We start from the raw sequence: 27,174 nt of genomic DNA, 5'->3' as shown, positions 1-27,174 counted from the left end.
AGGCTGGCAGAAGGAGTGGCGCTTCCAAGCCACAGACCACCAATGTTTCCTGGACTCTGGCGCTCTTTATTCCTCTCTCCATGCCCTGCCGCCCCCTGCCCCTGCCCCCATTTGCTGCTGGTACGTTCATTTTCCCAGTCTGGCTCCCGTGCAGAGAGGGCCTGGAGGCCGAGGTGGAAGGTAGCAGCGAGTCGGCCCGCGCTTGGCCCTCCTGCGGTTGCCGCTTCAGCACCAGACTGTCATACACCTGGTAGTTGGCATTGCCTCCCGGGTTCCGGCTGAGTGGCATGAAGGTGGGCGGGGGTGGAGGGTGCTCGGTAGCCTGGACGTCGGGCAGGAGGTGAGAGGGGCGGAGGAGCAGCGCTGAGCTGGGAGCCGGCGCCCGCTGGTGCGAGGCCTCGGCCAGTACCGTGAGGGAGGCGGAGGTGGCCACAGGGCGCCGCAAGGGCAGGATCTCAGCCCATTCGGCCGCCGGGTGCCGCACCTCGTGGGGATCGCGGGAGTAATCCAAGTGTCCCGTGGAGGGATGCAGGCTGCGGTTGCACTCGCTGCGAGCACAGCTGGGGAGGCTACGTCTGTGGGCCGGTGGGGTGTCGCGCTACCAGGCTTCGGGCCCGTAGCCCCGAGGCACCAGAGCGGATGGAGGCTCAGAGCCCTCCACACCCAGACTCCGCCATGGGCCCAGTTGCCGTCCTTTCGGCCCGCGAGCCCCTCGACCTGCACCTGGCCGCCCCCACCGGCGCCCAGCCCCGGTGCCGCCACCTGTGTGCCGGTGTGTCCCTCCACAGCTCCCTGCGACAAAAGCCCCCCCCCACACCGCCCCTCTGGCGTGTCACCGCGGCCGGGTGCGGGAGCGGGATCGAGGGCAGGGGCCGCTTCCCCGGTCCTGCCGGCCACCAGGGGCGGGGTCCTGAGCTCGGCGGGGGGTGTGGGGGCAAGGGTGGCCTTGCCGGGGCTGAGGGGCCGTGGCGACTCAATGGTGGCTCCCAGTGGCTTCGGGCAGCTGCTGTCGGGCAGGAGGGCCGGCCCGGGCTGCGGCCGGGCTGCGCCTAGCGCCGCGTGGGCGGGCAGGGCCGATGCCCAAGGGACCGCGGGCCCCGGGCCATGAAGCCTCCGGGGCCACGTCCCTGTGAGCGACGTGCGGGATCTTGGGAGGGGCGCCAAGCGCCCAAGGGTTTGCTGGGTCACGGCCGCCCTGGGCTGGGAGGTGGTCTCCAAACCCTCCGCCGCCGCCCGATACCCGAGACCTCCGTTCCCGCTGCCTGGGCGGGCGAGGGGGCCCTGCCGGGGCGGGCCGGCCGCCAGGCCGGCGTTAAGGCGCCAGCGCCAGCGAAACTGGGCCTCAAGAGGCCGCCCGCAGCCCCCGCCCCCGTCTACGGCCATACCACCCTGAACGCGCCCGATCTCGTCTGATCTCGGAAGCTAAGCAGGGTCGGGCCTGGTTAGTACTTGGATGGGAGACCGCCTGGGAATACCGGGTGCTGTAGGCTTTTTGCCTGCCGCTCCGCCCGCCTTCTCCTTTACTCGCCCGCGGCGGGGGCCGCCGGCTCCGCCCCCGCCGGGCCCCGCTGCAGGCCCCACCTCCTCAGGCCCCTCCCACCACGGCGCGCGACGGCGGGGGCGCTCCCCGCCGGCCCGGCCGGCCAGGCGGCCAGAAGGCGGCCCTGGAAGGCAGCCGCACCCCAGACGCTCCCGGGGTGGCCGGCCCGGACCCAGACTCCGCCGCCGGCCCAGCTGCCGTCCTTTCGGCCCGCGAGCCCCTCGACCTGCACCTGGCCGCCCCCACCGGCGCCCAGCCCCGGCGCCGCCACCTGTGTGCCTGTGTGTCCCTCCACAGCTCCCTCCGACAAAAGCCCCCCCCCACCCCGCCCCTCTGGCGTGTCACCGCGGCCGGGTGCGGGAGCGGGATCGAGGGCAGGGGCCGCTTGCCCGGGCCTGCCGGCCACCAGGGGCGGGGTCCTGAGCTCGGCGGGGGGTGTGGGGGCAAGGGTGGCCTTGCCGGGGCTGAGGGGCCGTGGCGACTCAATGGTGGCTCCCAGTGGCTTCGGGCCAGCTGCTGTCGGGCAGGAGGGCCGGCCCGGGCTGCGGCCGGGCTGCGCCTAGCGCCGCGTGGGCGGGCAGGGCCGATGCCCAAGGGACCGCGGGCCCCGGGCCCTGAAGCCTCTGGGGCCACGTCCCTGTGAGCGACGTGCGGGATCTTGGGCGGGGCGCCAAGCGCCCAAGGGTTTGCTGGGTCACGGCCGCCCTGGGCTGGGAGGTGGTCGCCAAACCCTCCGCCGCCGCCCGATACCCGAGACCTCCGTTCCCCCTGCCTGGGCGGGCGAGGGGGCCCTGCCGGGGCGGGCCGGCCGCCAGGCTGGCGTTAAGGCGCCAGCGCCAGCGAAACTGCTCCTCAAGAGGCCGCCCGCGGCCCCCGCCCCCGTCTACGGCCATACCACCCTGAACGCGCCCGATCTCGTCTGATCTCGGAAGCTAAGCAGGGTCGGGCCTGGTTAGTACTTGGATGGGAGACCGCCTGGGAATACCGGGTGCTGTAGGCTTTTTGCCTCCCGCTCCGCCCGCCTTCTCCTTTACTCGCCCGCGGCGGGGGGGCCGCCGGCTCCGCCCCCGCCGAGCCCCGCTGCAGGCAGTAGTCAAGGTGGTTTGCCTGCCCGAGCAGGAAGCTTGGGCGATGGCAGAAGCGGGAAGAAACTCTTGAGCACAGGTTCTTGGGATCCACGGAGCAGCGCATGCACATGCGATGGCTGCCTACACAGCTGGCTTGCTTGTCTGTGGGGAAAGGCGAGATGGGTCAGGGCCTGGGTTCCTGAGGGGCTGAGAATCAAGGCAGGGATAGAAGAAAGGGGACAGGCCCACATCCCCTGAACCCACGCCGGCGCCCACTCACCTTTGTGGAAAATACGATTGAAAAGTGCCCGCAAGAATCTCTTCAGATGCCTCCAGAGTTGAGGGAAGAAGGGGAGGGGGGAGGCCGGGAGCAGGGTGAGCCCTGAAATCCAACCCTTGTCCGGTCACACCCCAGCAGCCCTCCCACCTCAGCCCCTTCAAGACCCCAGGGCTCCCCCAACCGCGCTGCACAGATCCTGCCCTGACCATAGTCACCACGTTGATCCCCACGTTGAGCAAGATGAAGCTGACCGGGATCAGAAGAATTGAGTATCCTTGCTCCTGGCATTTCCTGGGGATGGGGCCAGTGAACGGCTCGGCTCGGTAGTAGTTTCGCTCACCCATGGCCGTTGGTCCCAGGACTGCCTGGGCCCTCTGCCCTCCAGTTTTAACTGGGAGCCAGACTGGGTCATAATGGGGCAGGGGGTGAGGTCACAGTGAGGGAGGGGGATGAAAAGGTGGGCCCAGAGTGGCATTCCCTGGTAACCAGGGTCAGGTAAGCTGAGCCTGGACAGTCAAACAGGGCCCGGTGGCCGGCATACATCCCCTCGAGCGGTCATTCATTCGCTCACCGCCCGCTGACTCACTTGTTCAAATGACACATTGCGTCTCTTGGCCCCTCTTGAGACTAGGAAGACCTTGGCCTCAGAGGCCTGCTGAAGGCCTGGCTGGAGTCCAGAGCCTCAGCCTTCTTCATGCCCTTCACTGGGCCTGGAGCTGGACCTGCCCAGATGTGGAACCTCCCAGTTTGGAAGCAACTTCTTGTATGAGGCTCTCTGTGGACAGGGACAGCTGAGACACAGAGGAGGTGCCCAGAGACCAGGGGTTTGGAGTCTGCAGCTGCAGATGTACTTAGTGCATGGTATAGGACCAGGAGGGGCCTGCTGGCAGAACTGTGGCCACTAAACCAAAGGGACCCTCAGGCCAAGAAGGGGACACTGGCTTCTTATTGCAGGAAGCCAAGCGCAGGGACCCAGGCTGGCAGAAGGAGTGGCGCTTCCAAGCCACAGACCACCAATGTTTCCTGGACTCTGGCGCTCTTTATTCCTCTCTCCATGCCCTGCCGCCCCCTGCCCCTGCCCCCATTTGCTGCTGGTACGTTCATTTTCCCAGTCTGGCTCCCGTGCAGAGAGGGCCTGGAGGCCGAGGTGGAAGGTAGCAGCGAGTCGGCCCGCGCTTGGCCCTCCTGCGGTTGCCGCTTCAGCACCAGACTGTCATACACCTGGTAGTTGGCATTGCCTCCCGGGTTCCGGCTGAGTGGCATGAAGGTGGGCGGGGGTGGAGGGTGCTCGGTAGCCTGGACGTCGGGCAGGAGGTGAGAGGGGCGGAGGAGCAGCGCTGAGCTGGGAGCCGGCGCCCGCTGGTGCGAGGCCTCGGCCAGTACCGTGAGGGAGGCGGAGGTGGCCACAGGGCGCCGCAAGGGCAGGATCTCAGCCCATTCGGCCGCCGGGTGCCGCACCTCGTGGGGATCGCGGGAGTAATCCAAGTGTCCCGTGGAGGGATGCAGGCTGCGGTTGCACTCGCTGCGAGCACAGCTGGGGAGGCTACGTCTGTGGGCCGGTGGGGTGTCGCGCTACCAGGCTTCGGGCCCGTAGCCCCGAGGCACCAGAGCGGATGGAGGCTCAGAGCCCTCCACACCCAGACTCCGCCATGGGCCCAGTTGCCGTCCTTTCGGCCCGCGAGCCCCTCGACCTGCACCTGGCCGCCCCCACCGGCGCCCAGCCCCGGTGCCGCCACCTGTGTGCCGGTGTGTCCCTCCACAGCTCCCTGCGACAAAAGCCCCCCCCCACACCGCCCCTCTGGCGTGTCACCGCGGCCGGGTGCGGGAGCGGGATCGAGGGCAGGGGCCGCTTCCCCGGTCCTGCCGGCCACCAGGGGCGGGGTCCTGAGCTCGGCGGGGGGTGTGGGGGCAAGGGTGGCCTTGCCGGGGCTGAGGGGCCGTGGCGACTCAATGGTGGCTCCCAGTGGCTTCGGGCAGCTGCTGTCGGGCAGGAGGGCCGGCCCGGGCTGCGGCCGGGCTGCGCCTAGCGCCGCGTGGGCGGGCAGGGCCGATGCCCAAGGGACCGCGGGCCCCGGGCCATGAAGCCTCCGGGGCCACGTCCCTGTGAGCGACGTGCGGGATCTTGGGAGGGGCGCCAAGCGCCCAAGGGTTTGCTGGGTCACGGCCGCCCTGGGCTGGGAGGTGGTCTCCAAACCCTCCGCCGCCGCCCGATACCCGAGACCTCCGTTCCCGCTGCCTGGGCGGGCGAGGGGGCCCTGCCGGGGCGGGCCGGCCGCCAGGCCGGCGTTAAGGCGCCAGCGCCAGCGAAACTGGGCCTCAAGAGGCCGCCCGCAGCCCCCGCCCCCGTCTACGGCCATACCACCCTGAACGCGCCCGATCTCGTCTGATCTCGGAAGCTAAGCAGGGTCGGGCCTGGTTAGTACTTGGATGGGAGACCGCCTGGGAATACCGGGTGCTGTAGGCTTTTTGCCTGCCGCTCCGCCCGCCTTCTCCTTTACTCGCCCGCGGCGGGGGCCGCCGGCTCCGCCCCCGCCGGGCCCCGCTGCAGGCCCCACCTCCTCAGGCCCCTCCCACCACGGCGCGCGACGGCGGGGGCGCTCCCCGCCGGCCCGGCCGGCCAGGCGGCCAGAAGGCGGCCCTGGAAGGCAGCCGCACCCCAGACGCTCCCGGGGTGGCCGGCCCGGACCCAGACTCCGCCGCCGGCCCAGCTGCCGTCCTTTCGGCCCGCGAGCCCCTCGACCTGCACCTGGCCGCCCCCACCGGCGCCCAGCCCCGGCGCCGCCACCTGTGTGCCTGTGTGTCCCTCCACAGCTCCCTCCGACAAAAGCCCCCCCCCACCCCGCCCCTCTGGCGTGTCACCGCGGCCGGGTGCGGGAGCGGGATCGAGGGCAGGGGCCGCTTGCCCGGGCCTGCCGGCCACCAGGGGCGGGGTCCTGAGCTCGGCGGGGGGTGTGGGGGCAAGGGTGGCCTTGCCGGGGCTGAGGGGCCGTGGCGACTCAATGGTGGCTCCCAGTGGCTTCGGGCCAGCTGCTGTCGGGCAGGAGGGCCGGCCCGGGCTGCGGCCGGGCTGCGCCTAGCGCCGCGTGGGCGGGCAGGGCCGATGCCCAAGGGACCGCGGGCCCCGGGCCCTGAAGCCTCTGGGGCCACGTCCCTGTGAGCGACGTGCGGGATCTTGGGCGGGGCGCCAAGCGCCCAAGGGTTTGCTGGGTCACGGCCGCCCTGGGCTGGGAGGTGGTCGCCAAACCCTCCGCCGCCGCCCGATACCCGAGACCTCCGTTCCCCCTGCCTGGGCGGGCGAGGGGGCCCTGCCGGGGCGGGCCGGCCGCCAGGCTGGCGTTAAGGCGCCAGCGCCAGCGAAACTGCTCCTCAAGAGGCCGCCCGCGGCCCCCGCCCCCGTCTACGGCCATACCACCCTGAACGCGCCCGATCTCGTCTGATCTCGGAAGCTAAGCAGGGTCGGGCCTGGTTAGTACTTGGATGGGAGACCGCCTGGGAATACCGGGTGCTGTAGGCTTTTTGCCTCCCGCTCCGCCCGCCTTCTCCTTTACTCGCCCGCGGCGGGGGGGCCGCCGGCTCCGCCCCCGCCGAGCCCCGCTGCAGGCAGTAGTCAAGGTGGTTTGCCTGCCCGAGCAGGAAGCTTGGGCGATGGCAGAAGCGGGAAGAAACTCTTGAGCACAGGTTCTTGGGATCCACGGAGCAGCGCATGCACATGCGATGGCTGCCTACACAGCTGGCTTGCTTGTCTGTGGGGAAAGGCGAGATGGGTCAGGGCCTGGGTTCCTGAGGGGCTGAGAATCAAGGCAGGGATAGAAGAAAGGGGACAGGCCCACATCCCCTGAACCCACGCCGGCGCCCACTCACCTTTGTGGAAAATACGATTGAAAAGTGCCCGCAAGAATCTCTTCAGATGCCTCCAGAGTTGAGGGAAGAAGGGGAGGGGGGAGGCCGGGAGCAGGGTGAGCCCTGAAATCCAACCCTTGTCCGGTCACACCCCAGCAGCCCTCCCACCTCAGCCCCTTCAAGACCCCAGGGCTCCCCCAACCGCGCTGCACAGATCCTGCCCTGACCATAGTCACCACGTTGATCCCCACGTTGAGCAAGATGAAGCTGACCGGGATCAGAAGAATTGAGTATCCTTGCTCCTGGCATTTCCTGGGGATGGGGCCAGTGAACGGCTCGGCTCGGTAGTAGTTTCGCTCACCCATGGCCGTTGGTCCCAGGACTGCCTGGGCCCTCTGCCCTCCAGTTTTAACTGGGAGCCAGACTGGGTCATAATGGGGCAGGGGGTGAGGTCACAGTGAGGGAGGGGGATGAAAAGGTGGGCCCAGAGTGGCATTCCCTGGTAACCAGGGTCAGGTAAGCTGAGCCTGGACAGTCAAACAGGGCCCGGTGGCCGGCATACATCCCCTCGAGCGGTCATTCATTCGCTCACCGCCCGCTGACTCACTTGTTCAAATGACACATTGCGTCTCTTGGCCCCTCTTGAGACTAGGAAGACCTTGGCCTCAGAGGCCTGCTGAAGGCCTGGCTGGAGTCCAGAGCCTCAGCCTTCTTCATGCCCTTCACTGGGCCTGGAGCTGGACCTGCCCAGATGTGGAACCTCCCAGTTTGGAAGCAACTTCTTGTATGAGGCTCTCTGTGGACAGGGACAGCTGAGACACAGAGGAGGTGCCCAGAGACCAGGGGTTTGGAGTCTGCAGCTGCAGATGTACTTAGTGCATGGTATAGGACCAGGAGGGGCCTGCTGGCAGAACTGTGGCCACTAAACCAAAGGGACCCTCAGGCCAAGAAGGGGACACTGGCTTCTTATTGCAGGAAGCCAAGCGCAGGGACCCAGGCTGGCAGAAGGAGTGGCGCTTCCAAGCCACAGACCACCAATGTTTCCTGGACTCTGGCGCTCTTTATTCCTCTCTCCATGCCCTGCCGCCCCCTGCCCCTGCCCCCATTTGCTGCTGGTACGTTCATTTTCCCAGTCTGGCTCCCGTGCAGAGAGGGCCTGGAGGCCGAGGTGGAAGGTAGCAGCGAGTCGGCCCGCGCTTGGCCCTCCTGCGGTTGCCGCTTCAGCACCAGACTGTCATACACCTGGTAGTTGGCATTGCCTCCCGGGTTCCGGCTGAGTGGCATGAAGGTGGGCGGGGGTGGAGGGTGCTCGGTAGCCTGGACGTCGGGCAGGAGGTGAGAGGGGCGGAGGAGCAGCGCTGAGCTGGGAGCCGGCGCCCGCTGGTGCGAGGCCTCGGCCAGTACCGTGAGGGAGGCGGAGGTGGCCACAGGGCGCCGCAAGGGCAGGATCTCAGCCCATTCGGCCGCCGGGTGCCGCACCTCGTGGGGATCGCGGGAGTAATCCAAGTGTCCCGTGGAGGGATGCAGGCTGCGGTTGCACTCGCTGCGAGCACAGCTGGGGAGGCTACGTCTGTGGGCCGGTGGGGTGTCGCGCTACCAGGCTTCGGGCCCGTAGCCCCGAGGCACCAGAGCGGATGGAGGCTCAGAGCCCTCCACACCCAGACTCCGCCATGGGCCCAGTTGCCGTCCTTTCGGCCCGCGAGCCCCTCGACCTGCACCTGGCCGCCCCCACCGGCGCCCAGCCCCGGTGCCGCCACCTGTGTGCCGGTGTGTCCCTCCACAGCTCCCTGCGACAAAAGCCCCCCCCCACACCGCCCCTCTGGCGTGTCACCGCGGCCGGGTGCGGGAGCGGGATCGAGGGCAGGGGCCGCTTCCCCGGTCCTGCCGGCCACCAGGGGCGGGGTCCTGAGCTCGGCGGGGGGTGTGGGGGCAAGGGTGGCCTTGCTGGGGCTGAGGGGCCGTGGCGACTCAATGGTGGCTCCCAGTGGCTTCGGGCAGCTGCTGTCGGGCAGGAGGGCCGGCCCGGGCTGCGGCCGGGCTGCGCCTAGCGCCGCGTGGGCGGGCAGGGCCGATGCCCAAGGGACCGCGGGCCCCGGGCCATGAAGCCTCCGGGGCCACGTCCCTGTGAGCGACGTGCGGGATCTTGGGAGGGGCGCCAAGCGCCCAAGGGTTTGCTGGGTCACGGCCGCCCTGGGCTGGGAGGTGGTCTCCAAACCCTCCGCCGCCGCCCGATACCCGAGACCTCCGTTCCCGCTGCCTGGGCGGGCGAGGGGGCCCTGCCGGGGCGGGCCGGCCGCCAGGCCGGCGTTAAGGCGCCAGCGCCAGCGAAACTGGGCCTCAAGAGGCCGCCCGCAGCCCCCGCCCCCGTCTACGGCCATACCACCCTGAACGCGCCCGATCTCGTCTGATCTCGGAAGCTAAGCAGGGTCGGGCCTGGTTAGTACTTGGATGGGAGACCGCCTGGGAATACCGGGTGCTGTAGGCTTTTTGCCTGCCGCTCCGCCCGCCTTCTCCTTTACTCGCCCGCGGCGGGGGCCGCCGGCTCCGCCCCCGCCGGGCCCCGCTGCAGGCCCCACCTCCTCAGGCCCCTCCCACCACGGCGCGCGACGGCGGGGGCGCTCCCCGCCGGCCCGGCCGGCCAGGCGGCCAGAAGGCGGCCCTGGAAGGCAGCCGCACCCCAGACGCTCCCGGGGTGGCCGGCCCGGACCCAGACTCCGCCGCCGGCCCAGCTGCCGTCCTTTCGGCCCGCGAGCCCCTCGACCTGCACCTGGCCGCCCCCACCGGCGCCCAGCCCCGGCGCCGCCACCTGTGTGCCTGTGTGTCCCTCCACAGCTCCCTCCGACAAAAGCCCCACCCCGCCCCGCCCCTCTGGCGTGTCACCGCGGCCGGGTGCGGGAGCGGGATCGAGGGCAGGGGCCGCTTGCCCGGGCCTGCCGGCCACCAGGGGCGGGGTCCTGAGCTCGGCGGGGGGTGTGGGGGCAAGGGTGGCCTTGCCGGGGCTGAGGGGCCGTGGCGACTCAATGGTGGCTCCCAGTGGCTTCGGGCAGCTGCTGTCGGGCAGGAGGGCCGGCCCGGGCTGCGGCCGGGCTGCGCCTAGCGCCGCGTGGGCGGGCAGGGCCGATGCCCAAGGGACCGCGGGCCCCGGGCCATGAAGCCTCCGGGGCTACGTCCCTGTGAGCGACGTGCGGGATCTTGGGAGGGGCGCCAAGCGCCCAAGGGTTTGCTGGGTCACGGCCGCCCTGGGCTGGGAGGTGGTCTCCAAACCCTCCGCCGCCGCCCGATACCCGAGACCTCCGTTCCCGCTGCCTGGGCGGGCGAGGGGGCCCTGCCGGGGCGGGCCGGCCGCCAGGCCGGCGTTAAGGCGCCAGCGCCAGCGAAACTGGGCCTCAAGAGGCCGCCCGCAGCCCCCGCCCCCGTCTACGGCCATACCACCCTGAACGCGCCCGATCTCGTCTGATCTCGGAAGCTAAGCAGGGTCGGGCCTGGTTAGTACTTGGATGGGAGACCGCCTGGGAATACCGGGTGCTGTAGGCTTTTTGCCTGCCGCTCCGCCCGCCTTCTCCTTTACTCGCCCGTGGGAGGGGCCGCCGGCTCCGCCCCCGCCGGGCCCCTCTGCAGGCCCCACCTCCTCAGGCCCCTCCCACCACGGCGCGCGACGGCGGGGGCGCTCCCCGCCGGCCCGGCCGGCCAGGCGGCCAGAAGGCGGCCCTGGAAGGCAGCCGCACCCCAGACGCTCCCGGGGTGGCCGGCCCGGACCCAGACTCCGCCGCCGGCCCAGCTGCCGTCCTTTCGGCCCGCGAGCCCCTCGACCTGCACCTGGCCGCCCCCACCGGCGCCCAGCCCCGGCGCCGCCACCTGTGTGCCTGTGTGTCCCTCCACAGCTCCCTCCGACAAAAGCCCCCCCCCACCCCGCCCCTCTGGCGTGTCACCGCGGCCGGGTGCGGGAGCGGGATCGAGGGCAGGGGCCGCTTGCCCGGGCCTGCCGGCCACCAGGGGCGGGGTCCTGAGCTCGGCGGGGGGTGTGGGGGCAAGGGTGGCCTTGCCGGGGCTGAGGGGCCGTGGCGACTCAATGGTGGCTCCCAGTGGCTTCGGGCCAGCTGCTGTCGGGCAGGAGGGCCGGCCCGGGCTGCGGCCGGGCTGCGCCTAGCGCCGCGTGGGCGGGCAGGGCCGATGCCCAAGGGACCGCGGGCCCCGGGCCCTGAAGCCTCTGGGGCCACGTCCCTGTGAGCGACGTGCGGGATCTTGGGCGGGGCGCCAAGCGCCCAAGGGTTTGCTGGGTCACGGCCGCCCTGGGCTGGGAGGTGGTCGCCAAACCCTCCGCCGCCGCCCGATACCCGAGACCTCCGTTCCCCCTGCCTGGGCGGGCGAGGGGGCCCTGCCGGGGCGGGCCGGCCGCCAGGCTGGCGTTAAGGCGCCAGCGCCAGCGAAACTGCTCCTCAAGAGGCCGCCCGCGGCCCCCGCCCCCGTCTACGGCCATACCACCCTGAACGCGCCCGATCTCGTCTGATCTCGGAAGCTAAGCAGGGTCGGGCCTGGTTAGTACTTGGATGGGAGACCGCCTGGGAATACCGGGTGCTGTAGGCTTTTTGCCTGCCGCTCCGCCCGCCTTCTCCTTTACTCGCCCGCGGCGGGGGGGCCGCCGGCTCCGCCCCCGCCGAGCCCCGCTGCAGGCAGTAGTCAAGGTGGTTTGCCTGCCCCAGCAGGAAGCTTGGGCGATGGCAGAAGCGGGAAGAAACTCTTGAGCACAGGTTCTTGGGATCCACGGAGCAGCGCATGCACATGCGATGGCTGCCTACACAGCTGGCTTGCTTGTCTGTGGGGAAAGGCGAGATGGGTCAGGGCCTGGGTTCCTGAGGGGCTGAGAATCAAGGCAGGGATAGAAGAAAGGGGACAGGCCCACATCCCCTGAACCCACGCCGGCGCCCACTCACCTTTGTGGAAAATACGATTGAAAAGTGCCCGCAAGAATCTCTTCAGATGCCTCCAGAGTTGAGGGAAGAAGGGGAGGGGGGAGGCCGGGAGCAGGGTGAGCCCTGAAATCCAACCCTTGTCCGGTCACACCCCAGCAGCCCTCCCACCTCAGCCCCTTCAAGACCCCAGGGCTCCCCCAACCGCGCTGCACAGATCCTGCCCTGACCATAGTCACCACGTTGATCCCCACGTTGAGCAAGATGAAGCTGACCGGGATCAGAAGAATTGAGTATCCTTGCTCCTGGCATTTCCTGGGGATGGGGCCAGTGAACGGCTCGGCTCGGTAGTAGTTTCGCTCACCCATGGCCGTTGGTCCCAGGACTGCCTGGGCCCTCTGCCCTCCAGTTTTAACTGGGAGCCAGACTGGGTCATAATGGGGCAGGGGGTGAGGTCACAGTGAGGGAGGGGGATGAAAAGGTGGGCCCAGAGTGGCATTCCCTGGTAACCAGGGTCAGGTAAGCTGAGCCTGGACAGTCAAACAGGGCCCGGTGGCCGGCATACATCCCCTCGAGCGGTCATTCATTCGCTCACCGCCCGCTGACTCACTTGTTCAAATGACACATTGCGTCTCTTGGCCCCTCTTGAGACTAGGAAGACCTTGGCCTCAGAGGCCTGCTGAAGGCCTGGCTGGAGTCCAGAGCCTCAGCCTTCTTCATGCCCTTCACTGGGCCTGGAGCTGGACCTGCCCAGATGTGGAACCTCCCAGTTTGGAAGCAACTTCTTGTATGAGGCTCTCTGTGGACAGGGACAGCTGAGACACAGAGGAGGTGCCCAGAGACCAGGGGTTTGGAGTCTGCAGCTGCAGATGTACTTAGTGCATGGTATAGGACCAGGAGGGGCCTGCTGGCAGAACTGTGGCCACTAAACCAAAGGGACCCTCAGGCCAAGAAGGGGACACTGGCTTCTTATTGCAGGAAGCCAAGCGCAGGGACCCAGGCTGGCAGAAGGAGTGGCGCTTCCAAGCCACAGACCACCAATGTTTCCTGGACTCTGGCGCTCTTTATTCCTCTCTCCATGCCCTGCCGCCCCCTGCCCCTGCCCCCATTTGCTGCTGGTACGTTCATTTTCCCAGTCTGGCTCCCGTGCAGAGAGGGCCTGGAGGCCGAGGTGGAAGGTAGCAGCGAGTCGGCCCGCGCTTGGCCCTCCTGCGGTTGCCGCTTCAGCACCAGACTGTCATACACCTGGTAGTTGGCATTGCCTCCCGGGTTCCGGCTGAGTGGCATGAAGGTGGGCGGGGGTGGAGGGTGCTCGGTAGCCTGGACGTCGGGCAGGAGGTGAGAGGGGCGGAGGAGCAGCGCTGAGCTGGGAGCCGGCGCCCGCTGGTGCGAGGCCTCGGCCAGTACCGTGAGGGAGGCGGAGGTGGCCACAGGGCGCCGCAAGGGCAGGATCTCAGCCCATTCGGCCGCCGGGTGCCGCACCTCGTGGGGATCGCGGGAGTAATCCAAGTGTCCCGTGGAGGGATGCAGGCTGCGGTTGCACTCGCTGCGAGCACAGCTGGGGAGGCTACGTCTGTGGGCCGGTGGGGTGTCGCGCTACCAGGCTTCGGGCCCGTAGCCCCGAGGCACCAGAGCGGATGGAGGCTCAGAGCCCTCCACACCCAGACTCCGCCATGGGCCCAGTTGCCGTCCTTTCGGCCCGCGAGCCCCTCGACCTGCACCTGGCCGCCCCCACCGGCGCCCAGCCCCGGTGCCGCCACCTGTGTGCCGGTGTGTCCCTCCACAGCTCCCTGCGACAAAAGCCCCCCCCCACACCGCCCCTCTGGCGTGTCACCGCGGCCGGGTGCGGGAGCGGGATCGAGGGCAGGGGCCGCTTCCCCGGTCCTGCCGGCCACCAGGGGCGGGGTCCTGAGCTCGGCGGGGGGTGTGGGGGCAAGGGTGGCCTTGCCGGGGCTGAGGGGCCGTGGCGACTCAATGGTGGCTCCCAGTGGCTTCGGGCAGCTGCTGTCGGGCAGGAGGGCCGGCCCGGGCTGCGGCCGGGCTGCGCCTAGCGCCGCGTGGGCGGGCAGGGCCGATGCCCAAGGGACCGCGGGCCCCGGGCCATGAAGCCTCCGGGGCCACGTCCCTGTGAGCGACGTGCGGGATCTTGGGAGGGGCGCCAAGCGCCCAAGGGTTTGCTGGGTCACGGCCGCCCTGGGCTGGGAGGTGGTCTCCAAACCCTCCGCCGCCGCCCGATACCCGAGACCTCCGTTCCCGCTGCCTGGGCGGGCGAGGGGGCCCTGCCGGGGCGGGCCGGCCGCCAGGCCGGCGTTAAGGCGCCAGCGCCAGCGAAACTGGGCCTCAAGAGGCCGCCCGCAGCCCCCGCCCCCGTCTACGGCCATACCACCCTGAACGCGCCCGATCTCGTCTGATCTCGGAAGCTAAGCAGGGTCGGGCCTGGTTAGTACTTGGATGGGAGACCGCCTGGGAATACCGGGTGCTGTAGGCTTTTTGCCTGCCGCTCCGCCCGCCTTCTCCTTTACTCGCCCGCGGCGGGGGCCGCCGGCTCCGCCCCCGCCGGGCCCCGCTGCAGGCCCCACCTCCTCAGGCCCCTCCCACCACGGCGCGCGACGGCGGGGGCGCTCCCCGCCGGCCCGGCCGGCCAGGCGGCCAGAAGGCGGCCCTGGAAGGCAGCCGCACCCCAGACGCTCCCGGGGTGGCCGGCCCGGACCCAGACTCCGCCGCCGGCCCAGCTGCCGTCCTTTCGGCCCGCGAGCCCCTCGACCTGCACCTGGCCGCCCCCACCGGCGCCCAGCCCCGGCGCCGCCACCTGTGTGCCTGTGTGTCCCTCCACAGCTCCCTCCGACAAAAGCCCCCCCCCACCCCGCCCCTCTGGCGTGTCACCGCGGCCGGGTGCGGGAGCGGGATCGAGGGCAGGGGCCGCTTGCCCGGGCCTGCCGGCCACCAGGGGCGGGGTCCTGAGCTCGGCGGGGGGTGTGGGGGCAAGGGTGGCCTTGCCGGGGCTGAGGGGCCGTGGCGACTCAATGGTGGCTCCCAGTGGCTTCGGGCCAGCTGCTGTCGGGCAGGAGGGCCGGCCCGGGCTGCGGCCGGGCTGCGCCTAGCGCCGCGTGGGCGGGCAGGGCCGATGCCCAAGGGACCGCGGGCCCCGGGCCCTGAAGCCTCTGGGGCCACGTCCCTGTGAGCGACGTGCGGGATCTTGGGCGGGGCGCCAAGCGCCCAAGGGTTTGCTGGGTCACGGCCGCCCTGGGCTGGGAGGTGGTCGCCAAACCCTCCGCCGCCGCCCGATACCCGAGACCTCCGTTCCCCCTGCCTGGGCGGGCGAGGGGGCCCTGCCGGGGCGGGCCGGCCGCCAGGCTGGCGTTAAGGCGCCAGCGCCAGCGAAACTGGGCCTCAAGAGGCCGCCCGCGGCCCCCGCCCCCGTCTACGGCCATACCACCCTGAACGCGCCCGATCTCGTCTGATCTCGGAAGCTAAGCAGGGTCGGGCCTGGTTAGTACTTGGATGGGAGACCGCCTGGGAATACCGGGTGCTGTAGGCTTTTTGCCTCCCGCTCCGCCCGCCTTCTCCTTTACTCGCCCGCGGCGGGGGGGCCGCCGGCTCCGCCCCCGCCGAGCCCCGCTGCAGGCAGTAGTCAAGGTGGTTTGCCTGCCCCAGCAGGAAGCTTGGGCGATGGCAGAAGCGGGAAGAAACTCTTGAGCACAGGTTCTTGGGATCCACGGAGCAGCGCATGCACATGCGATGGCTGCCTACACAGCTGGCTTGCTTGTCTGTGGGGAAAGGCGAGATGGGTCAGGGCCTGGGTTCCTGAGGGGCTGAGAATCAAGGCAGGGATAGAAGAAAGGGGACAGGCCCACATCCCCTGAACCCACGCCGGCGCCCACTCACCTTTGTGGAAAATACGATTGAAAAGTGCCCGCAAGAATCTCTTCAGATGCCTCCAGAGTTGAGGGAAGAAGGGGAGGGGGGAGGCCGGGAGCAGGGTGAGCCCTGAAATCCAACCCTTGTCCGGTCACACCCCAGCAGCCCTCCCACCTCAGCCCCTTCAAGACCCCAGGGCTCCCCCAACCGCGCTGCACAGATCCTGCCCTGACCATAGTCACCACGTTGATCCCCACGTTGAGCAAGATGAAGCTGACCGGGATCAGAAGAATTGAGTATCCTTGCTCCTGGCATTTCCTGGGGATGGGGCCAGTGAACGGCTCGGCTCGGTAGTAGTTTCGCTCACCCATGGCCGTTGGTCCCAGGACTGCCTGGGCCCTCTGCCCTCCAGTTTTAACTGGGAGCCAGACTGGGTCATAATGGGGCAGGGGGTGAGGTCACAGTGAGGGAGGGGGATGAAAAGGTGGGCCCAGAGTGGCATTCCCTGGTAACCAGGGTCAGGTAAGCTGAGCCTGGACAGTCAAACAGGGCCCGGTGGCCGGCATACATCCCCTCGAGCGGTCATTCATTCGCTCACCGCCCGCTGACTCACTTGTTCAAATGACACATTGCGTCTCTTGGCCCCTCTTGAGACTAGGAAGACCTTGGCCTCAGAGGCCTGCTGAAGGCCTGGCTGGAGTCCAGAGCCTCAGCCTTCTTCATGCCCTTCACTGGGCCTGGAGCTGGACCTGCCCAGATGTGGAACCTCCCAGTTTGGAAGCAACTTCTTGTATGAGGCTCTCTGTGGACAGGGACAGCTGAGACACAGAGGAGGTGCCCAGAGACCAGGGGTTTGGAGTCTGCAGCTGCAGATGTACTTAGTGCATGGTATAGGACCAGGAGGGGCCTGCTGGCAGAACTGTGGCCACTAAACCAAAGGGACCCTCAGGCCAAGAAGGGGACACTGGCTTCTTATTGCAGGAAGCCAAGCGCAGGGACCCAGGCTGGCAGAAGGAGTGGCGCTTCCAAGCCACAGACCACCAATGTTTCCTGGACTCTGGCGCTCTTTATTCCTCTCTCCATGCCCTGCCGCCCCCTGCCCCTGCCCCCATTTGCTGCTGGTACGTTCATTTTCCCAGTCTGGCTCCCGTGCAGAGAGGGCCTGGAGGCCGAGGTGGAAGGTAGCAGCGAGTCGGCCCGCGCTTGGCCCTCCTGCGGTTGCCGCTTCAGCACCAGACTGTCATACACCTGGTAGTTGGCATTGCCTCCCGGGTTCCGGCTGAGTGGCATGAAGGTGGGCGGGGGTGGAGGGTGCTCGGTAGCCTGGACGTCGGGCAGGAGGTGAGAGGGGCGGAGGAGCAGCGCTGAGCTGGGAGCCGGCGCCCGCTGGTGCGAGGCCTCGGCCAGTACCGTGAGGGAGGCGGAGGTGGCCACAGGGCGCCGCAAGGGCAGGATCTCAGCCCATTCGGCCGCCGGGTGCCGCACCTCGTGGGGATCGCGGGAGTAATCCAAGTGTCCCGTGGAGGGATGCAGGCTGCGGTTGCACTCGCTGCGAGCACAGCTGGGGAGGCTACGTCTGTGGGCCGGTGGGGTGTCGCGCTACCAGGCTTCGGGCCCGTAGCCCCGAGGCACCAGAGCGGATGGAGGCTCAGAGCCCTCCACACCCAGACTCCGCCATGGGCCCAGTTGCCGTCCTTTCGGCCCGCGAGCCCCTCGACCTGCACCTGGCCGCCCCCACCGGCGCCCAGCCCCGGTGCCGCCACCTGTGTGCCGGTGTGTCCCTCCACAGCTCCCTGCGACAAAAGCCCCCCCCCACACCGCCCCTCTGGCGTGTCACCGCGGCCGGGTGCGGGAGCGGGATCGAGGGCAGGGGCCGCTTCCCCGGTCCTGCCGGCCACCAGGGGCGGGGTCCTGAGCTCGGCGGGGGGTGTGGGGGCAAGGGTGGCCTTGCCGGGGCTGAGGGGCCGTGGCGACTCAATGGTGGCTCCCAGTGGCTTCGGGCAGCTGCTGTCGGGCAGGAGGGCCGGCCCGGGCTGCGGCCGGGCTGCGCCTAGCGCCGCGTGGGCGGGCAGGGCCGATGCCCAAGGGACCGCGGGCCCCGGGCCATGAAGCCTCCGGGGCCACGTCCCTGTGAGCGACGTGCGGGATCTTGGGAGGGGCGCCAAGCGCCCAAGGGTTTGCTGGGTCACGGCCGCCCTGGGCTGGGAGGTGGTCTCCAAACCCTCCGCCGCCGCCCGATACCCGAGACCTCCGTTCCCGCTGCCTGGGCGGGCGAGGGGGCCCTGCCGGGGCGGGCCGGCCGCCAGGCCGGCGTTAAGGCGCCAGCGCCAGCGAAACTGGGCCTCAAGAGGCCGCCCGCAGCCCCCGCCCCCGTCTACGGCCATACCACCCTGAACGCGCCCGATCTCGTCTGATCTCGGAAGCTAAGCAGGGTCGGGCCTGGTTAGTACTTGGATGGGAGACCGCCTGGGAATACCGGGTGCTGTAGGCTTTTTGCCTGCCGCTCCGCCCGCCTTCTCCTTTACTCGCCCGCGGCGGGGGCCGCCGGCTCCGCCCCCGCCGGGCCCCGCTGCAGGCCCCACCTCCTCAGGCCCCTCCCACCACGGCGCGCGACGGCGGGGGCGCTCCCCGCCGGCCCGGCCGGCCAGGCGGCCAGAAGGCGGCCCTGGAAGGCAGCCGCACCCCAGACGCTCCCGGGGTGGCCGGCCCGGACCCAGACTCCGCCGCCGGCCCAGCTGCCGTCCTTTCGGCCCGCGAGCCCCTCGACCTGCACCTGGCCGCCCCCACCGGCGCCCAGCCCCGGCGCCGCCACCTGTGTGCCTGTGTGTCCCTCCACAGCTCCCTCCGACAAAAGCCCCCCCCCACCCCGCCCCTCTGGCGTGTCACCGCGGCCGGGTGCGGGAGCGGGATCGAGGGCAGGGGCCGCTTGCCCGGGCCTGCCGGCCACCAGGGGCGGGGTCCTGAGCTCGGCGGGGGGTGTGGGGGCAAGGGTGGCCTTGCCGGGGCTGAGGGGCCGTGGCGACTCAATGGTGGCTCCCAGTGGCTTCGGGCCAGCTGCTGTCGGGCAGGAGGGCCGGCCCGGGCTGCGGCCGGGCTGCGCCTAGCGCCGCGTGGGCGGGCAGGGCCGATGCCCAAGGGACCGCGGGCCCCGGGCCCTGAAGCCTCTGGGGCCACGTCCCTGTGAGCGACGTGCGGGATCTTGGGCGGGGCGCCAAGCGCCCAAGGGTTTGCTGGGTCACGGCCGCCCTGGGCTGGGAGGTGGTCGCCAAACCCTCCGCCGCCGCCCGATACCCGAGACCTCCGTTCCCCCTGCCTGGGCGGGCGAGGGGGCCCTGCCGGGGCGGGCCGGCCGCCAGGCTGGCGTTAAGGCGCCAGCGCCAGCGAAACTGGGCCTCAAGAGGCCGCCCGCGGCCCCCGCCCCCGTCTACGGCCATACCACCCTGAACGCGCCCGATCTCGTCTGATCTCGGAAGCTAAGCAGGGTCGGGCCTGGTTAGTACTTGGATGGGAGACCGCCTGGGAATACCGGGTGCTGTAGGCTTTTTGCCTCCCGCTCCGCCCGCCTTCTCCTTTACTCGCCCGCGGCGGGGGGGCCGCCGGCTCCGCCCCCGCCGAGCCCCGCTGCAGGCAGTAGTCAAGGTGGTTTGCCTGCCCCAGCAGGAAGCTTGGGCGATGGCAGAAGCGGGAAGAAACTCTTGAGCACAGGTTCTTGGGATCCACGGAGCAGCGCATGCACATGCGATGGCTGCCTACACAGCTGGCTTGCTTGTCTGTGGGGAAAGGCGAGATGGGTCAGGGCCTGGGTTCCTGAGGGGCTGAGAATCAAGGCAGGGATAGAAGAAAGGGGACAGGCCCACATCCCCTGAACCCACGCCGGCGCCCACTCACCTTTGTGGAAAATACGATTGAAAAGTGCCCGCAAGAATCTCTTCAGATGCCTCCAGAGTTGAGGGAAGAAGGGGAGGGGGGAGGCCGGGAGCAGGGTGAGCCCTGAAATCCAACCCTTGTCCGGTCACACCCCAGCAGCCCTCCCACCTCAGCCCCTTCAAGACCCCAGGGCTCCCCCAACCGCGCTGCACAGATCCTGCCCTGACCATAGTCACCACGTTGATCCCCACGTTGAGCAAGATGAAGCTGACCGGGATCAGAAGAATTGAGTATCCTTGCTCCTGGCATTTCCTGGGGATGGGGCCAGTGAACGGCTCGGCTCGGTAGTAGTTTCGCTCACCCATGGCCGTTGGTCCCAGGACTGCCTGGGCCCTCTGCCCTCCAGTTTTAACTGGGAGCCAGACTGGGTCATAATGGGGCAGGGGGTGAGGTCACAGTGAGGGAGGGGGATGAAAAGGTGGGCCCAGAGTGGCATTCCCTGGTAACCAGGGTCAGGTAAGCTGAGCCTGGACAGTCAAACAGGGCCCGGTGGCCGGCATACATCCCCTCGAGCGGTCATTCATTCGCTCACCGCCCGCTGACTCACTTGTTCAAATGACACATTGCGTCTCTTGGCCCCTCTTGAGACTAGGAAGACCTTGGCCTCAGAGGCCTGCTGAAGGCCTGGCTGGAGTCCAGAGCCTCAGCCTTCTTCATGCCCTTCACTGGGCCTGGAGCTGGACCTGCCCAGATGTGGAACCTCCCAGTTTGGAAGCAACTTCTTGTATGAGGCTCTCTGTGGACAGGGACAGCTGAGACACAGAGGAGGTGCCCAGAGACCAGGGGTTTGGAGTCTGCAGCTGCAGATGTACTTAGTGCATGGTATAGGACCAGGAGGGGCCTGCTGGCAGAACTGTGGCCACTAAACCAAAGGGACCCTCAGGCCAAGAAGGGGACACTGGCTTCTTATTGCAGGAAGCCAAGCGCAGGGACCCAGGCTGGCAGAAGGAGTGGCGCTTCCAAGCCACAGACCACCAATGTTTCCTGGACTCTGGCGCTCTTTATTCCTCTCTCCATGCCCTGCCGCCCCCTGCCCCTGCCCCCATTTGCTGCTGGTACGTTCATTTTCCCAGTCTGGCTCCCGTGCAGAGAGGGCCTGGAGGCCGAGGTGGAAGGTAGCAGCGAGTCGGCCCGCGCTTGGCCCTCCTGCGGTTGCCGCTTCAGCACCAGACTGTCATACACCTGGTAGTTGGCATTGCCTCCCGGGTTCCGGCTGAGTGGCATGAAGGTGGGCGGGGGTGGAGGGTGCTCGGTAGCCTGGACGTCGGGCAGGAGGTGAGAGGGGCGGAGGAGCAGCGCTGAGCTGGGAGCCGGCGCCCGCTGGTGCGAGGCCTCGGCCAGTACCGTGAGGGAGGCGGAGGTGGCCACAGGGCGCCGCAAGGGCAGGATCTCAGCCCATTCGGCCGCCGGGTGCCGCACCTCGTGGGGATCGCGGGAGTAATCCAAGTGTCCCGTGGAGGGATGCAGGCTGCGGTTGCACTCGCTGCGAGCACAGCTGGGGAGGCTACGTCTGTGGGCCGGTGGGGTGTCGCGCTACCAGGCTTCGGGCCCGTAGCCCCGAGGCACCAGAGCGGATGGAGGCTCAGAGCCCTCCACACCCAGACTCCGCCATGGGCCCAGTTGCCGTCCTTTCGGCCCGCGAGCCCCTCGACCTGCACCTGGCCGCCCCCACCGGCGCCCAGCCCCGGTGCCGCCACCTGTGTGCCGGTGTGTCCCTCCACAGCTCCCTGCGACAAAAGCCCCCCCCCACACCGCCCCTCTGGCGTGTCACCGCGGCCGGGTGCGGGAGCGGGATCGAGGGCAGGGGCCGCTTCCCCGGTCCTGCCGGCCACCAGGGGCGGGGTCCTGAGCTCGGCGGGGGGTGTGGGGGCAAGGGTGGCCTTGCCGGGGCTGAGGGGCCGTGGCGACTCAATGGTGGCTCCCAGTGGCTTCGGGCAGCTGCTGTCGGGCAGGAGGGCCGGCCCGGGCTGCGGCCGGGCTGCGCCTAGCGCCGCGTGGGCGGGCAGGGCCGATGCCCAAGGGACCGCGGGCCCCGGGCCATGAAGCCTCCGGGGCCACGTCCCTGTGAGCGACGTGCGGGATCTTGGGAGGGGCGCCAAGCGCCCAAGGGTTTGCTGGGTCACGGCCGCCCTGGGCTGGGAGGTGGTCTCCAAACCCTCCGCCGCCGCCCGATACCCGAGACCTCCGTTCCCGCTGCCTGGGCGGGCGAGGGGGCCCTGCCGGGGCGGGCCGGCCGCCAGGCCGGCGTTAAGGCGCCAGCGCCAGCGAAACTGGGCCTCAAGAGGCCGCCCGCAGCCCCCGCCCCCGTCTACGGCCATACCACCCTGAACGCGCCCGATCTCGTCTGATCTCGGAAGCTAAGCAGGGTCGGGCCTGGTTAGTACTTGGATGGGAGACCGCCTGGGAATACCGGGTGCTGTAGGCTTTTTGCCTGCCGCTCCGCCCGCCTTCTCCTTTACTCGCCCGCGGCGGGGGCCGCCGGCTCCGCCCCCGCCGGGCCCCGCTGCAGGCCCCACCTCCTCAGGCCCCTCCCACCACGGCGCGCGACGGCGGGGGCGCTCCCCGCCGGCCCGGCCGGCCAGGCGGCCAGAAGGCGGCCCTGGAAGGCAGCCGCACCCCAGACGCTCCCGGGGTGGCCGGCCCGGACCCAGACTCCGCCGCCGGCCCAGCTGCCGTCCTTTCGGCCCGCGAGCCCCTCGACCTGCACCTGGCCGCCCCCACCGGCGCCCAGCCCCGGCGCCGCCACCTGTGTGCCTGTGTGTCCCTCCACAGCTCCCTCCGACAAAAGCCCCCCCCCACCCCGCCCCTCTGGCGTGTCACCGCGGCCGGGTGCGGGAGCGGGATCGAGGGCAGGGGCCGCTTGCCCGGGCCTGCCGGCCACCAGGGGCGGGGTCCTGAGCTCGGCGGGGGGTGTGGGGGCAAGGGTGGCCTTGCCGGGGCTGAGGGGCCGTGGCGACTCAATGGTGGCTCCCAGTGGCTTCGGGCCAGCTGCTGTCGGGCAGGAGGGCCGGCCCGGGCTGCGGCCGGGCTGCGCCTAGCGCCGCGTGGGCGGGCAGGGCCGATGCCCAAGGGACCGCGGGCCCCGGGCCCTGAAGCCTCTGGGGCCACGTCCCTGTGAGCGACGTGCGGGATCTTGGGCGGGGCGCCAAGCGCCCAAGGGTTTGCTGGGTCACGGCCGCCCTGGGCTGGGAGGTGGTCGCCAAACCCTCCGCCGCCGCCCAATACCCGAGACCTCCGTTCCCCCTGCCTGGGCGGGCGAGGGGGCCCTGCCGGGGCGGGCCGGCCGCCAGGCTGGCGTTAAGGCGCCAGCGCCAGCGAAACTGCTCCTCAAGAGGCCGCCCGCGGCCCCCGCCCCCGTCTACGGCCATACCACCCTGAACGCGCCCGATCTCGTCTGATCTCGGAAGCTAAGCAGGGTCGGGCCTGGTTAGTACTTGGATGGGAGACCGCCTGGGAATACCGGGTGCTGTAGGCTTTTTGCCTCCCGCTCCGCCCGCCTTCTCCTTTACTCGCCCGCGGCGGGGGGGCCGCCGGCTCCGCCCCCGCCGAGCCCCGCTGCAGGCAGTAGTCAAGGTGGTTTGCCTGCCCGAGCAGGAAGCTTGGGCGATGGCAGAAGCGGGAAGAAACTCTTGAGCACAGGTTCTTGGGATCCACGGAGCAGCGCATGCACATGCGATGGCTGCCTACACAGCTGGCTTGCTTGTCTGTGGGGAAAGGCGAGATGGGTCAGGGCCTGGGTTCCTGAGGGGCTGAGAATCAAGGCAGGGATAGAAGAAAGGGGACAGGCCCACATCCCCTGAACCCACGCCGGCGCCCACTCACCTTTGTGGAAAATACGATTGAAAAGTGCCCGCAAGAATCTCTTCAGATGCCTCCAGAGTTGAGGGAAGAAGGGGAGGGGGGAGGCCGGGAGCAGGGTGAGCCCTGAAATCCAACCCTTGTCCGGTCACACCCCAGCAGCCCTCCCACCTCAGCCCCTTCAAGACCCCAGGGCTCCCCCAACCGCGCTGCACAGATCCTGCCCTGACCATAGTCACCACGTTGATCCCCACGTTGAGCAAGATGAAGCTGACCGGGATCAGAAGAATTGAGTATCCTTGCTCCTGGCATTTCCTGGGGATGGGGCCAGTGAACGGCTCGGCTCGGTAGTAGTTTCGCTCACCCATGGCCGTTGGTCCCAGGACTGCCTGGGCCCTCTGCCCTCCAGTTTTAACTGGGAGCCAGACTGGGTCATAATGGGGCAGGGGGTGAGGTCACAGTGAGGGAGGGGGATGAAAAGGTGGGCCCAGAGTGGCATTCCCTGGTAACCAGGGTCAGGTAAGCTGAGCCTGGACAGTCAAACAGGGCCCGGTGGCCGGCATACATCCCCTCGAGCGGTCATTCATTCGCTCACCGCCCGCTGACTCACTTGTTCAAATGACACATTGCGTCTCTTGGCCCCTCTTGAGACTAGGAAGACCTTGGCCTCAGAGGCCTGCTGAAGGCCTGGCTGGAGTCCAGAGCCTCAGCCTTCTTCATGCCCTTCACTGGGCCTGGAGCTGGACCTGCCCAGATGTGGAACCTCCCAGTTTGGAAGCAACTTCTTGTATGAGGCTCTCTGTGGACAGGGACAGCTGAGACACAGAGGAGGTGCCCAGAGACCAGGGGTTTGGAGTCTGCAGCTGCAGATGTACTTAGTGCATGGTATAGGACCAGGAGGGGCCTGCTGGCAGAACTGTGGCCACTAAACCAAAGGGACCCTCAGGCCAAGAAGGGGACACTGGCTTCTTATTGCAGGAAGCCAAGCGCAGGGACCCAGGCTGGCAGAAGGAGTGGCGCTTCCAAGCCACAGACCACCAATGTTTCCTGGACTCTGGCGCTCTTTATTCCTCTCTCCATGCCCTGCCGCCCCCTGCCCCTGCCCCCATTTGCTGCTGGTACGTTCATTTTCCCAGTCTGGCTCCCGTGCAGAGAGGGCCTGGAGGCCGAGGTGGAAGGTAGCAGCGAGTCGGCCCGCGCTTGGCCCTCCTGCGGTTGCCGCTTCAGCACCAGACTGTCATACACCTGGTAGTTGGCATTGCCTCCCGGGTTCCGGCTGAGTGGCATGAAGGTGGGCGGGGGTGGAGGGTGCTCGGTAGCCTGGACGTCGGGCAGGAGGTGAGAGGGGCGGAGGAGCAGCGCTGAGCTGGGAGCCGGCGCCCGCTGGTGCGAGGCCTCGGCCAGTACCGTGAGGGAGGCGGAGGTGGCCACAGGGCGCCGCAAGGGCAGGATCTCAGCCCATTCGGCCGCCGGGTGCCGCACCTCGTGGGGATCGCGGGAGTAATCCAAGTGTCCCGTGGAGGGATGCAGGCTGCGGTTGCACTCGCTGCGAGCACAGCTGGGGAGGCTACGTCTGTGGGCCGGTGGGGTGTCGCGCTACCAGGCTTCGGGCCCGTAGCCCCGAGGCACCAGAGCGGATGGAGGCTCAGAGCCCTCCACACCCAGACTCCGCCATGGGCCCAGTTGCCGTCCTTTCGGCCCGCGAGCCCCTCGACCTGCACCTGGCCGCCCCCACCGGCGCCCAGCCCCGGTGCCGCCACCTGTGTGCCGGTGTGTCCCTCCACAGCTCCCTGCGACAAAAGCCCCCCCCCACACCGCCCCTCTGGCGTGTCACCGCGGCCGGGTGCGGGAGTGGGATCGAGGGCAGGGGCCGCTTCCCCGGTCCTGCCGGCCACCAGGGGCGGGGTCCTGAGCTCGGCGGGGGGTGTGGGGGCAAGGGTGGCCTTGCTGGGGCTGAGGGGCCGTGGCGACTCAATGGTGGCTCCCAGTGGCTTCGGGCAGCTGCTGTCGGGCAGGAGGGCCGGCCCGGGCTGCGGCCGGGCTGCGCCTAGCGCCGCGTGGGCGGGCAGGGCCGATGCCCAAGGGACCGCGGGCCCCGGGCCATGAAGCCTCCGGGGCCACGTCCCTGTGAGCGACGTGCGGGATCTTGGGAGGGGCGCCAAGCGCCCAAGGGTTTGCTGGGTCACGGCCGCCCTGGGCTGGGAGGTGGTCTCCAAACCCTCCGCCGCCGCCCGATACCCGAGACCTCCGTTCCCGCTGCCTGGGCGGGCGAGGGGGCCCTGCCGGGGCGGGCCGGCCGCCAGGCCGGCGTTAAGGCGCCAGCGCCAGCGAAACTGGGCCTCAAGAGGCCGCCCGCAGCCCCCGCCCCCGTCTACGGCCATACCACCCTGAACGCGCCCGATCTCGTCTGATCTCGGAAGCTAAGCAGGGTCGGGCCTGGTTAGTACTTGGATGGGAGACCGCCTGGGAATACCGGGTGCTGTAGGCTTTTTGCCTGCCGCTCCGCCCGCCTTCTCCTTTACTCGCCCGCGGCGGGGGCCGCCGGCTCCGCCCCCGCCGGGCCCCGCTGCAGGCCCCACCTCCTCAGGCCCCTCCCACCACGGCGCGCGACGGCGGGGGCGCTCCCCGCCGGCCCGGCCGGCCAGGCGGCCAGAAGGCGGCCCTGGAAGGCAGCCGCACCCCAGACGCTCCCGGGGTGGCCGGCCCGGACCCAGACTCCGCCGCCGGCCCAGCTGCCGTCCTTTCGGCCCGCGAGCCCCTCGACCTGCACCTGGCCGCCCCCACCGGCGCCCAGCCCCGGCGCCGCCACCTGTGTGCCTGTGTGTCCCTCCACAGCTCCCTCCGACAAAAGCCCCCCCCCACCCCGCCCCTCTGGCGTGTCACCGCGGCCGGGTGCGGGAGCGGGATCGAGGGCAGGGGCCGCTTGCCCGGGCCTGCCGGCCACCAGGGGCGGGGTCCTGAGCTCGGCGGGGGGTGTGGGGGCAAGGGTGGCCTTGCCGGGGCTGAGGGGCCGTGGCGACTCAATGGTGGCTCCCAGTGGCTTCGGGCCAGCTGCTGTCGGGCAGGAGGGCCGGCCCGGGCTGCGGCCGGGCTGCGCCTAGCGCCGCGTGGGCGGGCAGGGCCGATGCCCAAGGGACCGCGGGCCCCGGGCCCTGAAGCCTCTGGGGCCACGTCCCTGTGAGCGACGTGCGGGATCTTGGGCGGGGCGCCAAGCGCCCAAGGGTTTGCTGGGTCACGGCCGCCCTGGGCTGGGAGGTGGTCGCCAAACCCTCCGCCGCCGCCCGATACCCGAGACCTCCGTTCCCCCTGCCTGGGCGGGCGAGGGGGCCCTGCCGGGGCGGGCCGGCCGCCAGGCTGGCGTTAAGGCGCCAGCGCCAGCGAAACTGGGCCTCAAGAGGCCGCCCGCGGCCCCCGCCCCCGTCTACGGCCATACCACCCTGAACGCGCCCGATCTCGTCTGATCTCGGAAGCTAAGCAGGGTCGGGCCTGGTTAGTACTTGGATGGGAGACCGCCTGGGAATACCGGGTGCTGTAGGCTTTTTGCCTCCCGCTCCGCCCGCCTTCTCCTTTACTCGCCCGCGGCGGGGGGGCCGCCGGCTCCGCCCCCGCCGAGCCCCGCTGCAGGCAGTAGTCAAGGTGGTTTGCCTGCCCCAGCAGGAAGCTTGGGCGATGGCAGAAGCGGGAAGAAACTCTTGAGCACAGGTTCTTGGGATCCACGGAGCAGCGCATGCACATGCGATGGCTGCCTACACAGCTGGCTTGCTTGTCTGTGGGGAAAGGCGAGATGGGTCAGGGCCTGGGTTCCTGAGGGGCTGAGAATCAAGGCAGGGATAGAAGAAAGGGGACAGGCCCACATCCCCTGAACCCACGCCGGCGCCCACTCACCTTTGTGGAAAATACGATTGAAAAGTGCCCGCAAGAATCTCTTCAGATGCCTCCAGAGTTGAGGGAAGAAGG

At 69.7% G+C, this 27,174-nt stretch overlaps 15 non-coding genes across 15 annotated transcripts; all 15 read left to right on the top strand.

The window, feature by feature from the left end:
- Positions 1–1,371: 1,371 nt before the first annotated feature.
- Positions 1,372–1,490, top strand: LOC132415492 (5S ribosomal RNA). The gene has a single exon (XR_009517225.1). It is a non-coding gene; the product is annotated as a 5S ribosomal RNA (ribosomal RNA).
- Positions 1,491–2,421: 931 nt separating this feature from the next.
- LOC132415491 (5S ribosomal RNA) lies at positions 2,422–2,540 on the top strand. The gene has a single exon (XR_009517224.1). It is a non-coding gene; the product is annotated as a 5S ribosomal RNA (ribosomal RNA).
- A 2,692-nt stretch (positions 2,541–5,232) lies between these two features.
- Positions 5,233–5,351, top strand: LOC132415490 (5S ribosomal RNA). The gene has a single exon (XR_009517223.1). It is a non-coding gene; the product is annotated as a 5S ribosomal RNA (ribosomal RNA).
- A 931-nt stretch (positions 5,352–6,282) lies between these two features.
- LOC132415489 (5S ribosomal RNA) lies at positions 6,283–6,401 on the top strand. Its single transcript, XR_009517222.1, has one exon. It is a non-coding gene; the product is annotated as a 5S ribosomal RNA (ribosomal RNA).
- A 2,692-nt stretch (positions 6,402–9,093) lies between these two features.
- Positions 9,094–9,212, top strand: LOC132415488 (5S ribosomal RNA). The gene has a single exon (XR_009517221.1). It is a non-coding gene; the product is annotated as a 5S ribosomal RNA (ribosomal RNA).
- A 930-nt stretch (positions 9,213–10,142) lies between these two features.
- LOC132415487 (5S ribosomal RNA) lies at positions 10,143–10,261 on the top strand. The gene has a single exon (XR_009517220.1). It is a non-coding gene; the product is annotated as a 5S ribosomal RNA (ribosomal RNA).
- Positions 10,262–11,192: 931 nt separating this feature from the next.
- On the top strand, positions 11,193–11,311 carry LOC132415486 (5S ribosomal RNA). Its single transcript, XR_009517219.1, has one exon. It is a non-coding gene; the product is annotated as a 5S ribosomal RNA (ribosomal RNA).
- Positions 11,312–14,003: 2,692 nt separating this feature from the next.
- Positions 14,004–14,122, top strand: LOC132415484 (5S ribosomal RNA). The gene has a single exon (XR_009517217.1). It is a non-coding gene; the product is annotated as a 5S ribosomal RNA (ribosomal RNA).
- A 931-nt stretch (positions 14,123–15,053) lies between these two features.
- On the top strand, positions 15,054–15,172 carry LOC132415483 (5S ribosomal RNA). The gene has a single exon (XR_009517216.1). It is a non-coding gene; the product is annotated as a 5S ribosomal RNA (ribosomal RNA).
- Positions 15,173–17,864: 2,692 nt separating this feature from the next.
- On the top strand, positions 17,865–17,983 carry LOC132415482 (5S ribosomal RNA). The gene has a single exon (XR_009517215.1). It is a non-coding gene; the product is annotated as a 5S ribosomal RNA (ribosomal RNA).
- Positions 17,984–18,914: 931 nt separating this feature from the next.
- LOC132415480 (5S ribosomal RNA) lies at positions 18,915–19,033 on the top strand. Its single transcript, XR_009517214.1, has one exon. It is a non-coding gene; the product is annotated as a 5S ribosomal RNA (ribosomal RNA).
- Positions 19,034–21,725: 2,692 nt separating this feature from the next.
- Positions 21,726–21,844, top strand: LOC132415479 (5S ribosomal RNA). Its single transcript, XR_009517213.1, has one exon. It is a non-coding gene; the product is annotated as a 5S ribosomal RNA (ribosomal RNA).
- Positions 21,845–22,775: 931 nt separating this feature from the next.
- LOC132415478 (5S ribosomal RNA) lies at positions 22,776–22,894 on the top strand. The gene has a single exon (XR_009517212.1). It is a non-coding gene; the product is annotated as a 5S ribosomal RNA (ribosomal RNA).
- A 2,692-nt stretch (positions 22,895–25,586) lies between these two features.
- On the top strand, positions 25,587–25,705 carry LOC132415477 (5S ribosomal RNA). Its single transcript, XR_009517211.1, has one exon. It is a non-coding gene; the product is annotated as a 5S ribosomal RNA (ribosomal RNA).
- Positions 25,706–26,636: 931 nt separating this feature from the next.
- On the top strand, positions 26,637–26,755 carry LOC132415476 (5S ribosomal RNA). Its single transcript, XR_009517210.1, has one exon. It is a non-coding gene; the product is annotated as a 5S ribosomal RNA (ribosomal RNA).
- Positions 26,756–27,174: the final 419 nt, after the last annotated feature.

Source organism: Delphinus delphis, chromosome 19 (genome assembly GCF_949987515.2).
Source record: "Delphinus delphis chromosome 19, mDelDel1.2, whole genome shotgun sequence".
Taxonomy (NCBI): Eukaryota; Metazoa; Chordata; class Mammalia; order Artiodactyla; family Delphinidae; genus Delphinus; species Delphinus delphis.
The sequence above is the reverse complement of the archived record's forward strand: the minus strand, read 5'-3'. Positions and strand labels throughout refer to the sequence as shown.